We start from the raw sequence: 18,410 nt of genomic DNA, 5'->3' as shown, positions 1-18,410 counted from the left end.
CCAGGGGTGGTGTTAATGGAAATGGGCCAGGTTACAGTGCGGTAACAAGCAACCCTGAGGTTTCAGCCGTTCAGAACAGCAAAGGTCTGTTCCTTGTTCTCGCTCTGTGTCCATTGCTGGCCGTCTGGGCCACCGCTCACGGTACTCACACAAACACCCGGGTTGATGGAGCTGCTCCTACCCTGAAGGTTGCTGGTTGCACTGTAATTAACATTTAAACCGGAAGTGACGCACATCTCTTTTGCTCACGACTCCTTGGTGGGACCTATTCACGTGGCAACCAATGAGCTGCAAGGGAGACAGGAAGTGCGCTTCTCTTGTGTGACTGGAAGGGGGTAGATCTGGGATTATTTAGAAAATAGCTGTAATGACTACAGGATGTAGGATGTAGGACTCCAGTGATAGGAATGATATAAAAATGCTTTTTATCATGAGGGACAGTTGGTGGTTAGTGGTGATAATTAGGGATAAAAAGGCCTTAAGTCGTTGTGTTAGCTTCCGATTAGGTTTTGCATCAGGAATTCATCCTGGGAGGTGATAAAAAGGGCCTGCGACCTGTAAAAGAGAATATCAAGTCCAATCTTGATCTCTTTAAAAATTTCAGGGCAGTCTTTGATTCACTTTCTTATTTTCTTAAGCTTATTTTATTTTGAGAGAGAGAGAAAGAAAGCATGAGTGGAGGAGGGGCAAGAAGAGAGAGAGAGAGATAGGGAGAGAATCCCAGGCAGGCTTCATGCTATCAGTGCAGAGCCTGACTTAGGGCTTGAACTCATGAACCACCAGATCATGACCTGAGGTGAAGTCGGAGGCTTAACCACTGAGCCACCCAGGCACCAACCCCCACCCCCCAACCCACCTATGATTCATTTTAAGTTCCGTTTGTATATGGTGTGAGGGAAGGGTCAGCCTTATGTACCTGTTTATAATTTTACATATGAAAATCAAATTGTTCTAGCACTATCAGTTCAAAAGATTACCCCACTGGATTGCCATGTGTTATTAATCTTCCTACTTACCTGTGTATTGCTTATGTTCCCAACTCAAGATTAAGGCCTCGTTCTTCTTTTTCTTTTCTTTCTGGTTCTTGAACATTTCCTTTACTTTCTGGTATGTCCAACATACATTATCATGATAGCTTTTGTTTGTTGTAAGTTACCAAGGAACTAGTTACATTTCAGTGGGAGCAGGCTCTTCAGAGTGTGTGGTCTACCATACTGCTGTCACCCTCAATTTTCCACCATTCTCTGTCACTTTGTTTTAACTCGACTTCTTTTAAAACACTATGAAGAATTCCCTTGCACCGTTATCCAGTTTCAACAATTACCAACATATTATCATTCTTACTTCATCTAGTTGCATCTTCCCTCATTCTGCTTGGGTTTTTTGTTTTTGTTTTGAGAACGTGAAAGCAAGTCGTTGACATTTTATCATCCCATTCATAAGAATGCTGGTATTGATCTCGCTCCTAACATAACTGTGATACTTACCATACCTTGGTAACAGATGCCCTGACTGTGTAGACATTAATTTTCCACATGCCGTTTCCTTAATCTATTCTCCGAGCCTCTTCTCTTGCCCCCATAATTTTCTTCTCTGTATTCTTTGAGGTGTTCTTGATTTTTGAGGCCATCAATTTAGATAAGAACAGTGAATTCAGCTACTAAAATTTTCAGTTTACAAAGCATATTTTTAAGCTGCAGGATTCTGGAGTTTGAGGGTCGTTATTTTATTTTCCCCCCACCTCAGATGTCCAGCTATCACCTGCAATAACTCTGTTTCACTGGCCTGCATTCTGATAATTTAATCTCATCCTGCCCGGCCGCTCCAGCTTCTCAGGTGGGCAGCTATTTTCTCTCTGGGACATAAGTCTGGTTGATGAAATACCTTTGATGGCAAAAATCTCACAGGCTGTGAAAGCAAAAGTGTCTTAATTAATGCTCGTTGAGTCAGTAATGAATCTATAGCCAAGGATTTGTGTATCTATTACTGTTGTCCTCTGAGTAGACTGAAGAAATAATACAGTTGTCACCTGAACAACTGCTCTGAGTTTTCATTTCTAAAGGCATCCTGTTCCAGGAAAAATGGTCTCCCCTAGATGTGTTTAGTTGTTATATGAGCCGTGCCAAGTTGGTCTTGAAAATGCCTCTTGGGTCAGAGGAATATTTGTCATATAGGGCAATTAAACTAAGGATGTGGGGATTCTGTAGGGATATATTGTGTGTGCATACATGTGCATGTGTGTGTGCATGTACTACAGTTGTGAGAGGGACAGGTTGAGGCTGCCAATTGCACAACCAGAGGTTTAAAACAATTATAGGGTTTAAGGGGCACCTGGGTGGCTCAGTCAGTTAAGCATCCGACTCTTGATTTCTGCTCAGGTCATGATCTTGTGGTTCGTGAGATCAAGCCCCACGTTGGGCTTAGCGCTGACAGCACAAAGCCTGCTTGGGATTCTCTCCCTCCCTCTGTCTCTGCCTCTCCCTTGCCTGCATTCTCTCTCTCTCTCTCTCTCTCTCTCTCTTTCTCTTTAAATAAATAAATAAATGAATAAGTAAATAAAATAATTGTAGTGTTTTCAAAGGGTGTTTCTTGGGGTGCCTGGCTGGCTCAGTCAGTAGAGCATGGCGACTCTTGATCTTGGGTTCATAAGTTTGAGCCCCATGTTGGGTGTAGAGATTACCTAAAGATAATAAATAAATAAATAAATAAATAGGTGGTTCTTAACTTTTAGTTTTCTGTTAAACTTAAGTCTTTTTTCCCCAGAAAAATAAATGAGTGCAAACAGACATAAACATCTGCATGCAATTGAATGGGGTCATGTTTCCAGAAGCTTCTTCAGAGGTACCAGGGAACAATGCAGTTTGGAGATGGGAAGGGAAATGAAGCACTGTCTTCAGAGTGACAAGCACGTTGTATGAGAACCAGAGTCCTGGGTATTTGGCTGGGAAATACAGGGCTTTGGAGCATATCTGTCGCCAGCTAGCTGTGCAATCTGGGTGAGTCACTTACTGTGAAATGGATATAATCATACCTACCTCTTAGGGTTGTTCTAAGGATTCACTGAGGCATGGCAAATTGCTAAATAAACGTTAACAGAATTCAGTAGTGGGGTCCTAAACACTGTGTGTTTGCTTCTATAAGGCTATAGCTATGTTGTGGGATTGGCCTCCAGTTGTCCCAACACTTCCGGACTTTTGGTGGCAATGGCTTTTCAACCATGCACAGAGCATTCCTGTACAGAATTAACTTGGTGTTAGTAAATAAGTGTTACTTTATATTTAAAAATCCATTTCAATGTTAATGCCCTTTTCTCTTAAATGGGTCTCAGTGGAAAGCCTGTCTTCAGCTGAGTGAATTCACCCTAAGGGGGAAGAGGCATAGTGGGATTCATCACTGTTAATGGAATAATTAATAGACTGTGTTTAAGACTGAGAATCAAATGCTTAAAAAACCCTTGATCCAGGTTACTGAAAATCAGGCCTAGGTTTTCCAGAGAACTGTTTGTGAGTTAGCTTGGTATCGTGAGTGCCATGTGAGTAGTCTTTGGTAGGTGAGGAGGAGGGTAAGTGAGAAGGAAAGGAGAAATGTGGGCACGGTGTAACAGGAAAGGAAATTGTTAGAGAAAAGGCTGTTTAAAAATAGAGAAAGAAGGAAGTGAGCTGACCTATTGCTTTTCCCCTTTAAGAGAAAAACCAGGTGCCTTAGTCTTCCAGAAATCAGAATGTTATGACTTTTCTACACAGATGGGGTGGAAGGCAGGAATGGACGTGATGATGTACTTTCAATGTGACTCACCCTTCTTTTGAAGCTGGGTGTTCCCAGGAAGTACTTTTCCAGAGGGTCTGGCTGAATGGACAGAGCAGGGCACAAGGATTTGCGGGGGGGAGTGGGGGGTGAGGTTAATAAAGACAGAAGCTGGAGAGCTTGCTCAAGAGAGAAACGGATGATACGTACAAAGGAATTGTGGATAATTCTGTTGGGTGTGATAACAGCAGTATGGTTATGGTTTTGTTAGTGACAGCACTAAGGGTTCCGGACGTCTTGCAGCATTACGGCACAGAAGCCATGTCCAGATGTTAAAGAGATGCTGGAGAAATGCGGTATCACGATGCCTCTGATTGGCTTTTAAAAACATGAAGTAGACCAAATTTTTAACAGTCATTTTTGTGTAAAAGGCGTGGTTAGCCATGGCCTCTCTGCCAGTCAGGAATATAAGGAAAATCAGAAAAAAAACAAGCATGTTTATGTTTTGGCAAATGGAAAAACAGTAACGCCATTTGCAAACTAAAAAAAATGTCTATGTTTTCATCTCTAGGACCAAGTCCCTCCGATAAAGCTCCGTTGGCTCTGTTGCCACTCAATTAAAAGCAGAAAATATTTGATTGGGTAGCAAGACCCATCGCTTCCTGTTTGCCTGCCAGTCTGGGAGGAGAAGAGCTGTCACTATGTAGAATCATCCATGGGGCCATAAAGGGCATTCCCTCATGGCTGTCTGCAGTCCCTGGCTGTCGTTAAATGAGGCATTTGCTTTGTCATAAATTGAAAAACGTATCTTCCATCATTCCCTCGTTCCACCCACGAATGCAGCCTCTGCGTTTCTCAGAATGCAGCGAATACACATTCTTTCCACAGATCACCATTCCCGGTGTAGGAGATGCAAACACTCATTCATCCAACAAACGGTTTGGGCCGTCAACTATGGATTTGGCATGACGGGACACAGCGTGGTGACAGAGAGAAAGCCAGAGAGAGGCTCAGCCCTAGAGAGACTCACCTGCCATCATAGTGAATTAAAACTTCATCTTTGGCTCAATGGTTCTCGACTCGTGGCTACTCATTAACATCAGGTGAGGGGAATTTAAACATTAGACCAAACCTTCATTTCCACTGAATCAGAATTTCAGGGACTGGGGCAAGGGCATTGACATTTTTTGAAAGGGGCTCTGGGATGGTTCAGTCTGTTAAGCATCAGACTTCGGCTCAGGTCATGATCTCGAAGTCTGAGTTCAAGCCCCGCGTCAGGCTCTGTGCTGACAGCTTGGAGCCTGGAGCCTGTTTTGGATTCTGTCTCCCTCTTTCTCTGCCCCTCTCCTGCTCGTGCTCTCTCTCTAAAAAAATGAGAAAACATTAAAATGAAATATTTAAAGCAATCCCCATGATTCTCATGTTTAGCCAGGGTCAGAAAGGACAGATTTCAGCAAAGAGGGGCCAGGGTGCAGAATAAAACCGTTCAGGGTGCACTGGTCACAGCTACACTGTAGGAAGGTCTAAAGGAGCTGAAGGGTGAGCTGTGGACGTGTGGTCATGGGGACAGGAGTGAGGACAGTGCTTCTTGGACACACATGTGCCCATGAATCACACCTGGAGATCTTGTCGAAAAGCTGACCCTGACTGCACAGGTCTGAGGCAGGGCTCGAGATTCTGCCTTTCCAACAAGCTCCCAGGTGATGCTGGGAATGTTGCTCCTCTGGCCGCACCTTGAGGATCCGGGACAAGAGGCACTCAAGGCTTGATAAGAGGCAGTGTGCATGAGGACGGAGACAACCAGGATATCAACCCCAGATTTCCTGGCTTGGTGGCCCAGTAGAAGTTGTAAAAGCTGTTACTTGGCAACAGCCGGACTTGCCTAAGAAATATCAAAGCCGTGTTCCATCGCCACTGACTCTGAACCAAAGAGGACAAGCACCTGGAGCGACACCCATGACCTAATGGAAGTCTGGGGCTGGTTTCTCACTAGTTTTTTTTGATTGCTTTTTATTGAAGTGTAGTTGACACGCAATGTCACGTTAGTTTCAGACGCACAACACAGTGATTTGACAATTCTAGTGTTATGCTGTGCTCACCACAAAGGCAGCCACCTTCTGTAAGGGGCTTGTTTTTAACTGTTGGCAGATTTCCAAATTCACTTTGGCCATTCCAGAGTAATAGTTTTCTTTTCTTTTCTTTTTTTTTTTTTAAGTTTATTTCTTTCTTTCAAGAGGTGGGGGCAGGGGCAGAGAGAGAATCCCAAGCAGACTCCAGGCTGAATCCTTTGGCACAGAGCCCGATGCAGGAGTCAACTCAAGAACCCACGAGATCACGACCTGAGCCGAAATCAAGAGGGGGATGCTTAACCGATTGAGCCACCCAGGCGCCCCAACAGTTTTCAATTCTTAATTACAGTGATCATCACAAACTCCCCATCTTCAGCACTTAAAAAGCGCGAATTTTTCCCTGGCAGGGAACTACGTTTTTTAAAAGCTCTATTGGTCTTTTACAACATCATACTACTCGGCGGACAGGGAACACAGGAGTGGGTGGGGGTGTGTGGAGGGATAGGAAAATGAGTTCAGTCTGAATAGGTTAAAATCTGTGGTGCCTTCTGATGGGCAGGTTCGGGGCACACACGCGGATGCACACAGGGCAAGTGTGGGCTGCAGAAAGGGTTCGAGAGCCATCAGGAGGCACGTGGTAGTGGGACCCACGAGAATGAGTGAGCTCACCCTGGTGGAGGGAGGTGGAGATGGGCTGGCGACGAGGCAGCAATGGAAACCCACGCCCGGTTTGGGAGTGGCTTCTCCTCTATGTGGAATTTTCCCAGATGGCCCCCTTGTCCCTCCTAGAGGAGCTCGTACAGCTCTTCACACACAGTTGCCCACCTGTGGAGGATGCACGCCCATGGGGCAGAACTACCACGTGGGTTCCAGAACCACGCTGCCCCTCCTTCCATTAGGTGCTGAGACTGACAGATCTGTCTTCTTCCCTCAAGTTGAATTTTCGTTCAGAGGCCTAAAGTCCCCTTTTCTAGTTTGGCTTTTGTCTGTTCTGCAATTTTAGTCTCCTAGTATCTAAATGTGTCCAAAAGTGTCTGGGCCCTAGGGGACCCTCGTCCCATGCAAGTCGGTGGAGACACGTGTAGGATCCCAGCGCCAGATGCATTAAAAGCTTAGCTTTGGCCCTGCCAGCCTCCTTGCTTAATAATAAAGCCACTGAAGCCTCTTGCTGTGAGGTGGCAGAGGAAGGGGGACAAGGAAAGAGCTGAATTCTAAGACCACTGGAGTTTATGAGAGGCCGGAGAACAGAGGATCAGCTAACAGAGTGCCTGAGGTCATGGTCACCAAACTGCCCCCACACTCATTCACCAAGTGAACATTATGGGAGAAAAAAGCAAAGCAAAACAACAGTAATCAACACCCCACCTCAACCCAACATCACCAACCACAAAATCCCAACTGTGGCGTGATCTCCATGGTTATTACGTTAGCCTACATTTTAGCTGCTGGCGGAAGTGGCTGTGTGTTTTCGTGATCCTCAGCCTCGGGGTTACTGGGTGGAAGGGCCACCTAAGAAAGTCTTCTGAGGCACTGTCCCCTGGAGCAGAGATTCCTGGCTGAGTCCCTACACCCTTAGATCGTGTAAAGGAAGAACCTGCGGGAGTCTGGCGTGGTGGGGGTGAGGTCAGCACCTTGAATCGTCATTGACTCATGGCAAGGCTGTGGGTTAACAAAAATCTCAAGATTCCGTGCTCTTGACTGGATTTTTACCGACTCATTCCAGAATTCTGTACATCTCGTGTTCATCAAAACATCCGACGGGCACATACTGATATATTCAATGAATATAAGTGGGAAAAGTAAATTGCGAATGAATGCACTTTCCTTGGAAAGAAACTCTTACGAACATGATTTCCATGATGCTGATAGCAGGGCGGGGCGGGGGGTGAAGCTTTTTCTTGGGGACAGGTTAGAACATAGTGTTGAATGGCTGGTGTTCCAGAGCCTCATATGAGTGGCCAATATGATATAACAATTTATGCAGATGGTATTTAATATTCAAGTCAGACAATAACATGCTGGTATCTGCCAATGTAATTGAGGAAGACACGTATCCGTCAGATTAAAAAAAAAAATCACTTACACTTCTCCGGGGGTTGCTATGAAGCCAGCTCATTTCATGGATGATGCCTCTGAAGAAACACTGAGGTAGGTAAGGGAGGCAGAAAACTGTGGATTTAGTGGTTGTTCACGTAGCCAGAGGGTAATGATGTGGTATCACCCTTTTCACATCACCCTAGACATGGGGAGGGAACGGTTGGCTAAGGAAATTAAATATTCACTCACAGACACATGAGAGGACACCTTCCCCCTCACCCTTTGTTTTTGAAACCCCATGACAAATCGATCAGTTTTTTTCTATATAGTCCAAACCCCCAGATGGGTTGTGTTGTTATACAACTTGTGCTCATGCAGGGAGATTATTTTATGAATTTTGTGTCAGTACGTGTCTCGGTTTAATAAAAATAACCCTCTCTTGGAGACAGCTACGGACATCTGAGCACAGCACGGTCAGGGTGAGGGGTCTCCTGCGGGTACTATTTTGTGTTTCCTTTTATGAGAAAACATTACAAAAAAGTAAATAGCAAATATATCTTGCATACTCGTTAGTGGACATAAACTTTTAGTAAAATGCTAACCATCATTAGTTTAAAAAAATTTTTTTAATAAAATTAAAAATCAAGAATTTCAAACAGACTAACTGTACATAATCTAAGTTTAAAGGAAAGTAGTTTACAAAAGAGACACCGGGAAAAATAACCGATAAGGGAATTTGGGGCACGGAGAAGTTTTGAGTCACTGTTTTTGGGCTGGCACAAGTAATATAACTGAGTGGACATCATCCACTGATGAGATATTTTTGGTTCCATCTCAATTTGAGCTCAGGCTCAGGCACTACCATTTACTCTCCACTCACATGCCAGCTGGGCTGATAAATCCCTTTCCTAACGTAAGTCCCTATCTGTAAAGAAGAGTCGGTTCCTTTTCAGGGCAGGTCATTTTCCTCTTGCGCATATGGAGGCTGGGACACTGTATGACACTCTGCTCCAGGAGATCAGAACTCGCCCAGGGTTTTAAAGAACACGAATATGCAGAACCAGGAGAGCCTTTAGAGATGAGTCACAAAGCTGACTTTCTAATGCTGGAGGCTAAGGAAAAGCCAAACGAACTAGAACTACTCAACCCCAAGAAGACTGGACGTTGAATATAATAAACAACCGTTCATATTTGAAAACAGTAACAATTCCCACGGAGACAGGTGCATCGCACGGGAGTTAGGAAGAATTTGCAAATAATTATATAAGAAACAAAAAAGGGAGTTGAGCATTTGGGTGCTAGCGTGGGATATTACATTATTATCTGTTAAGATAAAAAGAGCAGACAATCTGACTGATAAAAGGAGGACTTTTTATTCTCCCAACCGATGATGCCACAGCATCGACTATTACTCATGATGAATCACCACCCACGTTTAGTTAACGCCCCACACATGCTGAGGTGATTTCTAGGCAGAAGGGGTACCTCATGGCTAGTTGAGAACATTTACTGTTGGTAAAGAGATCCTCAAAGAGGAAGAAGGAAGGTGTATTTTCATTATCCTATCCTTTTAAGGAGGGTGTAGCCCATGGGACTCCTCAGATAAAAATAACCCCTTTTGGCAGCCTATGCTACATTTTTAAGGAAGTGATAGTTCTCAAAAAGCCTGCCTGCTGAAAGCATTTCTTACTGATCTCTTCGTGTGTGTGATGTGATTCCCTCTAAGGGCCAGAAACTCTCTCGAGGTGTTTGTGTCCAAGAAGAAAATGTCTTGAGTGCAGAGGCGAGGCTGCCCATGGCCAGAGGACTGGCCAGATTCCGAGTCCGGTGAAGGTCGGAGCCGATGCACGCTCACCTCACGTCCATCGTGGACTCTTGCAGCATTCTCTTTGAAGGAAGAACTGCTCAGTTGAGAGGATTTAAACCTTGATTGGATTATAATGGAAAAAAAGAAGCATGATGCCAAGAATGGTATTTTTGTGTTTTCGTTTTGCTGACAATAAACACTAGTGTAGTAATCAGCCATGACAGAAGAATGCTTCAAGCAGCCTCCAGAGGGGGATTTTTTTCCATCAGATTCTAAATTACATTCTTTATCAGAGTAGAAGAAAATGCATTAAATAGCCCTTGGTGCCCGATCAAGTGGGTGAGCCTATGCCCTTGTCTTGATTTTCACCTACCGAAAGGCTCTTCATCATTGGGTCAGCAGTAGATGTGAGGGCCTGTGTTCACTGTCCCGATGTTTGTGAGTGATATTCATTATGCATGGGATGATTATGAACACGGAGCTAAAAATCCTCCTCAAGCTCTTTTTACGCCATTAGATTCTCAATGCTTTTCAAGTCTCTCTGTGAGAATAACTGTTTTTGTAGAAAACCGATTGGCGTATGGGCGGTGAAGGAAGCCACGGTTAATGTCATGTAGCAAGAGTATTGTCAGACCTCTCTCGTTGGCCCATGTTTACTCAGGATACAGAGCTGGCTGGAGTGGGTTAAGGGAATGAAGCAAATGGTCCCATTCCAGAAAGGGGAATGAAAATCTATTCTTTTGTGCGAGGCTGGCTGAGCCCCATCTCTGGGCGCCGAATGCGCACCTCTGTAAGGTGGTCTAATGTAGTGGTTATGATCACAGCTTTTGGCACCAAGTAGGCTTGGACACATATCCCCTTTGGCATCACACAATCTGGGTCTGATTACCAGCTTTCCCCTTCCTACTCTGTGGCCTTGGGCAGATTCCTTCACTTCCTTGACCCCATGTTTCGTCATCTGGACAACTGGGTGAATAGCACCTAATTTAGGGGGTGATGTAAGCATTAAGTGGGATAATGTTGAAAAATGAGTTTAGGACTGCCTGGCACATGCTTGTTTGTTAAATATTCCGGTTAATGTCATCAGAGGGGAGGATGAGCAGTGAGAGTCGCCCCGCAGGATTTAGCCAATAGGCACTCCCGTTCATTTCTTTTTTAGGGTGCCCTTAGTGCACAGGGTAGAAGGCCTCAAACTACCACACTTCCCAGATTCTTTCAGTTAGAAATTTGCTTCCTTTCATTAGATTTACTTGTGTGATATTTGCAAGGAGGAAGTGAGATAGTAACCATTTTCATGCTGCTTTTCGCTATTTGCTACAGGCAAGCAAGGTCAAGGGATGGTGGAATTTTCTGGAGTACCTGTCCAGCTCTGTGGGTGATCAGAAGCACTGACTTTCTGATCCTAACTTTCAGATCCCAGTTTCTTCAGCCCTAGATTGAAGCTCTAGTGCCATGTTCTTGAACTCAGTAGATTCTAGAACAGCCTCCTGATTGCCTACTTTCTTGATTTTAGGAGAGGGAGCCACTCACTGGTAATCAGTTCTTTGGCATTCTAGGAGTTTCTCCTGGAAACTCATCTAAAATGCCACTTCTCTGGCTTTCCCACCACTTCCCTAATTAAATCCCTGTGGATTCTGTTTCGGGCACCAAATCCTAACTTAAAAAGTAAACAAGTCCCATCAGAGAATGAAGATAGAAAGTAAAAGGAAAGGTCATGTTGGGAAAGAGAAGTTTCAAGCAGTAAGAAGAAATTCTTCTTCTCCTTGTCCTTCTCTTCTTCTTTTTTTTTTTTAAAGTAGGCTCCACAACCAGAGTGCAGCCCAGGATGGGGCCTGAATTCACAATCCTGAGATCAAGACCTGAGCTGAGATCAGGAGTCGGGATGCTTAACAGACTGAGCCACCCAGGTGCCACAGAAAGAAATACTTTTAATTGATAAAGTAACAACCACAATTGAGGACAGTCCACATGGAACATGAAAACCTTAAGAAGGGAAGAGTAAAACTGCCCGAGGTCAGGGTTTAAGGCCTTAATGTTATTAGGTAGACCATCAAGGATCACACTGATCCCATAGGAACTTGAACAAATTCCAAATGCCTGGTCACCAGATATGTGTAAACAGTGGAGATCTCCAAGACTCCCTTTGATTAGAGCCTTTGAGTGATATATAGAATCTTTCCACTGGCCGCTTACTCAACCAAGGAAGTGTTAAGAAACAGCTTCTCTCAGAGAATTATCCCATAAATGGTTTGAATAATGAAGTTTGATGGAAAAAGATCACTTTGGTTGCTGTCTCGATTAGACTGGAAATATATCGACTCTAGAAGCATCCCACGGCTGGGAAGTCATTACTTGTTGGTGCTTTCCTACCTGAGGCTTGATGAGTAAGCTACGTTTCCCCTGGGGCCGTGCTCCTATTTCAGAGGCTGATCTGTCACGAGCATAAAGGGGATTAAGTATTACAGAGGCATTCTCGGCTATTAAGCATAAGCTGTTCTGATGATGTTTGCATTCAACCATGGCTTGGAATAATCATGGATCTAAGAGCCCTTAAGAAAAGTCTCTCATTAGCACATTTATCCACAGGTGCCTAGAGATAACAACTCTTAGAGAAATGTCAGCATGCTAACTGGTCTTCAGCTAACACTAGTTTATCAGCAAGGGTTCTGTGAAAAAGGCACTTGAGTATAAAAAAGCAACCATTTCCCTGGCAATCTGTCGTGGGTAGCAAATTGGGACCATTCTGCCTCCTCTTCCTACAAGACACTGGCGACAGAGTTTCCGAAAAGGTCTGATGTGCCTGACCTTATCAACAACCATGAAGACTGTAATGAGGCTACAGCTGCCCCATCACAGCTGGAATCATTTTTGGAAAAGGCTTTCACTCCCATCCTGTTGGACTGGCATCACCAACGGATACAGACAGAAAACTAGGCATCGGTACAAGAAAGGATAAAGTTAGATGGATTTCTTGATGTGGGAGATTAAAAACAGCACAAAGCTATTTGTCCCTTGCAGCTTGTCCCATCAAGGGGTGAAACCCATTGCCCTACCCCTTCCACCTGGGCAGCCTTGGGACTGCCTTTGACTAATAAAATGTTGGAGAGGGTTATGTTGCACAGTCTCCAAGCCTAGGCCACAGGAGGTCTTGCACCTTCTGTTCTTGTCCCCCCAGAAATGCCACCACTGCTGCGTAAAGAAGCCCAGGCTAGCCCACTAGAGGATGAAACTATGCAGAACAGAGATGAACCAACCTAGCTAGGACCCCCAAGACCACCCAGCCCCCAGCTGACCCCCCAAGACTGCAGCCTCTCTGAGTACTCCAGGCCACACAGGCAAAAGTTACCTACCCCGTTGACCTCAGCCTACATTACTGACCTCCAGAATTATGAGTAAATAAGATGGTTTTTATTTTAAGTCACTAAATTTTGAATTGTTTGCTCTGCAGTAATAAATAACTGACACAATCAGCTATATTGAGACTGACCAAGCCAAGGAGAGAGGGAGGGACGTACAATGCTGTAGGTCCTGATGGGCAAGCCAAGAGTTAAAATGATTTTATATCTTCAAATTGGACTCTGTAAGAACCATAATTAGCAATTTTTTGCATGCCTTGGGATGAATATACTTCCCCACATAGAAACATATTCTTAAATGGCGCCTTGAAAAATGGTGAATTCAAATACTTTTTTTCAGTTTATTTATTTATTTTTGGGCAAGGGGGAGGGGCAGAGAGAGAAGGAAAGACAGAATCCCAAGCACGTTCTGGGTTGTCAACACAGAGCCCGACACGGGGTTCGATCTCAGGAACGGGAGATCATGATCTGAATCAGATGCTCAACCGAGCCACCCAGGTGCCCCTTAACTACTTATTTCAGACATCTTCCTGGCCTAGGTTTTTCTTCAACATAGATATTTACAGTTTGTGATAAAGTAAAAAATACACTTGGTCTTTATCCCAGTTCTTGGCAGAAAGCTCTTCAATCCTTGGGGTTTCCTCAGTGATAGAGTGTCTTTTGTCATTCATAAGGAACCCTGTTTGAGCTCATATTAATGAAGTGACTTTTGGAAAGCCCCTCAGGGGCTTTCAACCTAAGGCTGGAGCTGGTTTTGGGGGGAACAAACCATGTGACTAGAGGGTTGGAAATTTCAGTCCAAACCCTCTGCCTGCCTTCCCCCACTGAAGCTCTCCTTGGAGAGAGAGGGACTGAAGATTGAGTTCAATCACCAATGGCCAATGAGTAAACCAATTGTGCGTATGTAATAAAGCTTCTATAAAACCCCAGAAGGACTGAGTGGGGCCAGGAGAAGGTTTCCAGTGTGTCCAGGCTGGTAAACACGTGGAGATTCAGGGACAGTGGGGCGCTCAGAACATGGATGCTCCAGGCCCCTTCTCAGTCACTTGGCCCTGTGCAACTCTTCATCTGGCCGTCCCTGGGTTAGATCCTTTTATAATAACCTGGAAATCTAATAAGTAAAGTATTTCTCTGAGTTCTGTAAGCCACTCTAGCAATTAATTGAACCAAAGGAGGGGGTTGTTGGAACTTTCAATCTGTGGCCAGTCAGAAGCACAGGTGAGAACCTGGAGGGGGCCAGTGTTGTAGGACCGGGCCCTTATCCTGGGGGATCAGACACTATCTCCAGGTGGGAAATGTCAAAATTGAGTTAACTGCTTGACAGTGTTGGAAAAACACACAACAGGCAGGTCTTTTTGACTCTTCATTCCTTCTGTGGTCAACTGTTTCTAAACATCTGTATTGCTGGTAATTCAGGTCTCTCATACTCTATTCTTTTGAACTTGAAGATATGTTACATTCATAACCATTATCTTGCTGTTTTGCTCATTATTCTCATCTATTCCATCAGTTAAAAAAAATTGGTCACGCCTTCCTACTTCATGTTGCATATGCATCTGATGAACACACGTCATGCAAATTATTAACAGTGGAACTGGACAGGTCTGAATGTATCCAGGCAGGAGTGGCCCGTGTATACACATTGCTAACATGGAGGAGACTTCTGGAATCAATGAATGTTAGGCCCATAGCACAGAACTCCTCAGTTGTGTGATTTTCTTGGTATGGAAACGAAGTGGTAATGAAAGCAGGGAGGAAGACAACGGTGGGGCATTATATTTGTTTTATAGCCCATGTAACAATCACCCACAGGCTTGGTGTCTTAAAACAACACATTCATTATCTCAGAGTTTCTGTGGGTCAGAAGCCCAAGTGCGGCTTGGCTGGCTCTCTGCTCAGCATCACACAAGGCTGTGTGATGAAGAGGTACTCTAATCTGGAGGCTTCACTGGAGGATAATCCTCTTTCAGACTGATTCAGGTTGTCATTGGGATTAATTTCTTGGTGACTATATAACTGAGGGCCCATTCTTCTCCTGGCTGGCTATCAGATGGAGGCTGCTAGCCTCCTGGAGGCCACGAACAAGCAGTTCCTTAACAATCACATTACCTCAACATGGCTGCTTATTGCATCAAGCCAGCAAGGAGAAGCTCTCCAGTGCACAGCAGCAAGATGGAGCCTCATCCATGTAGAACCTAATACAATCATGGTAGTGACATCCCATCACCTTTGCCACATCCTATTGGATAGCAGCACCAATGGATTCTGGAGAGAAGCAAGTCCCAGGCACCACCCTTTTGCGAGGGTAGGGGATTATAAAAAATGTATGGACATGGGGGTGACCCCAGTGTCTGTCCATCATAGGCACGGAGTTTTCCAGAAGGACTCCTATAGGACACAGGCCTGTATTTTTTTTAAAGATGGAAAATAATGAAAGGGAGATGTGAGACGACCTAGAGCCCCAGACTGAAGAATGATGGGAAATAACCTTGGCTGATGTATTAATTCCTATAGCAATAGGCTTAAACCGAATGGTGTGTTAGACTGGATGCATCCTGGCTCACAAGAACGGAGTACTGAATTTTCAGGAAATTTGCAAGTCAGTTTTAAAATACAGCCATTATTATGATTCATTTTTTATTTTTATTTTTAGTTTTTTTTTTTTTTTTGAGAGAGAGAGAGAGAATCTCAAGCAGGCATCACACTCAGAGCAGAGCCTGACGCAGGGCTTGATCCCATGACCCTGGGATCATGATCTTACCTGAAACTAAGAGTCAGATGCTCACCAGACTGAGCCCCTAGGCACCCCAATATGACAATTATTAAAATTAAGTGGTATAAATGTACAATTATATTACAAAGATAATAAATATACAAAAATCCTTACATCCTAATTATTTTAGTACATTTGCCATCATCTGTGCTCCCATGATTATTTGCATCTATTTTATTTTCTAGTTAGAATACTATATGCCAGTGTGGTATTATGTATCTCTTCTCATCTTTGCATTCAGGGACATCACATTGGTAGCTTGAAATCAGCTTCAGTGGGAGAACTTATACAACAGAAAATAGCAAATGCTAAAAATCTGGGCTTTTTCTCCCCCGGGGGAGCTGGAAGTTATCATTTACTAATACTCCAAGCCCACAAGTTTGTTTATTTTGATTCCTCATGCATCAAGAAATCTGGGCACAAGTGATGGCTACTGTTAGCTCAATGGCCCAAGGATGTCGGGGCCAAGGTCTCTGCGAACTCTTGGGTTTTCCTTCATAGTTCCAAGAAGCCTCTGCAGTTCTAAACATCATGTCCACATTCTAAGCAGGAAGAAGAAAGGAATAAAGTGGAAGAAATAGTACCCACATTTATGAAAGCAAACATCTCCAAGAAGACTTTTGAGATTCAAGGAGGGATAGGATGTATAGCTTGTTTAGCTGAGCACAATGCCTTTCCCTCCCCAACACACCTGGGTATCTGTTAGTAAATGCAATGGAGACAATAGATTTTAGGTAAATGGCGGTCAGTCTGCCACAGTTGGGTTGTTGAATGGACAGATCATACTTCACAAGAGTGTAATGTTTTATCATTTACATGAATAAACACACTCTTCCTTGTGCAAGCTCCCCGCTTGCCCCATATTACCACAGAATTTCAGTCCCATATTGTGAAGGATATTGAAATCTAGCGAGAAGAATTTATAATGAGTTCTTAAAAATCTGACAAAAATTAGAAGGACAGACAAAATATCAAAAATGGGAGGGCAGTAGAACGAAGACCAGAGGACATGTATTAACACTTTGCTCTATTTTTGCGCCAATACTTGATATTTATAGCTTACTCTCTCACAGTTACTTCCTGCTGGTAGAATCGAGGCCAGTGGTTTGATGCAATTGCCTCAGGGCTTTCACATTTGTTTCCTGAAATTTGTTCTAGGTAGTTCATAGTTCATGGTAATTACCTAAGTCCTATTTCAATGTTGGCCTTACCGAGTTCTGCTTATTCTGTGGATTAGCTAGGGCTCATTCCTTGGTCACCTGTAATTAGAAACCTAGATACTTGAGGAACTGACAACATCAGTTGTCTTCACAAAAACAGCAAGGTGACAAAAAAAAGTAAATTTTGTTTTCCATGGATACTTACTTTCTCTACTATGAAACAGTATTTTAAGAACTACTTTTAAAGGGGTAAAGCTGTGCTATACCCCTAAAATATTTGGTTTAAGAGCTTAATCTCTTAACCACTGAACTATGTTGCCTTTCAAATTAGTGCATAAAGTGCCAGTTATTTATTAGTATGGCTATGCAATAGTTCATTGAATGAGGGGTACCTGGTTGGCTCAGTTGGTTAAGCGTCCAACTTCGGCTCAAGTCACGATCTCGCGGTCTGTGAGTTCGAGCCCCGCATCCGGCTCTGTGCTGTCATGACAGCTCAAGAGCTGGAGCCTGCTTCATATTTTGTGTCTCCTCTCTCTCTGCCCCTCCCCCACTCACACTGTCCGTCTCTCTCTCTCTCTCTCAAGAAGTAAATAACTATTAAAAATATTTTAAAAAATAGTTCATTGAATGGAACTGAATATATTTACCAGTTCCCTATTGATGGATTTGAGGTTGTTTGCATTTTTGCTAGTGCAAATAATCCTTCAATGAATAAACTTGTATAAGTGTGTATCAACCACAGTTTCTTATTTTCTGTATTCTTGATGCTTGGGCATCTGGGGCCTTACCAACTGGGGAGAGCCCCTCCGGGGCTAGCCAACTCTCGGAGCGAATGGCCCACTTGTGAGTGTGCTTTTCAACTGCAAGCCCAATAGTCCAGAGTCCATGTCTCTCAACCAGGTCCTTTCTTGAGCTCTTGTTCTCCTGGGCTGCTACCCATCTGCCCTAATCATGCTGGGGCCAAGTGTTAGACAACTAGGGGCCATCTCTATGCCCAGAGCCCACAGAAATTATTCACACTAGTTGATCCTAAACCTATCTATCCTACTTACCTTGCCTCACCCACTCTTGCCCTCAAAAACCACAACAGAGGGGCGCCTGGGTGGCTCAGTCGGTTAAGCGTCTGACTTCGGCTCAGGTCATGATCTCGTGGTTCGTGAGTTCGAGCCCCGCGTCGGGCTCTGCGCTGATAGCTCAGAGCCTGGACCCTGTTTCAGATTCTGTGTCTCCCTCTCTCTCTGCCCCTCCTCTGCTCACACTCTGTCTCCCTCTCTTGCAAAAAGAAATAAATAAACTTTAAACAAAACAGCAGCCAAAAAATAGCCACAATAGAGACTCTTGCTTATCTTAGCCTTCACTCCTTCTGCCTCCTGGCAGATGCTAGTGCCTCTCCATATGACCCTGCATGGTGTGGTGTGCCTCCTACCCGAAGCCCCCGGGCCTAAAACCCTTCTCCCTGACAGT

The sequence above is a fragment of the Lynx rufus genome, unplaced genomic scaffold (assembly GCF_022079265.1).
Source record: "Lynx rufus isolate CCGP_SWC_20201006 ecotype Redwood Valley unplaced genomic scaffold, mLynRuf1.p SCAF_3, whole genome shotgun sequence".
NCBI classification, from domain to species: Eukaryota; Metazoa; Chordata; class Mammalia; order Carnivora; family Felidae; genus Lynx; species Lynx rufus.
The sequence above is the reverse complement of the archived record's forward strand: the minus strand, read 5'-3'. Positions refer to the sequence as shown.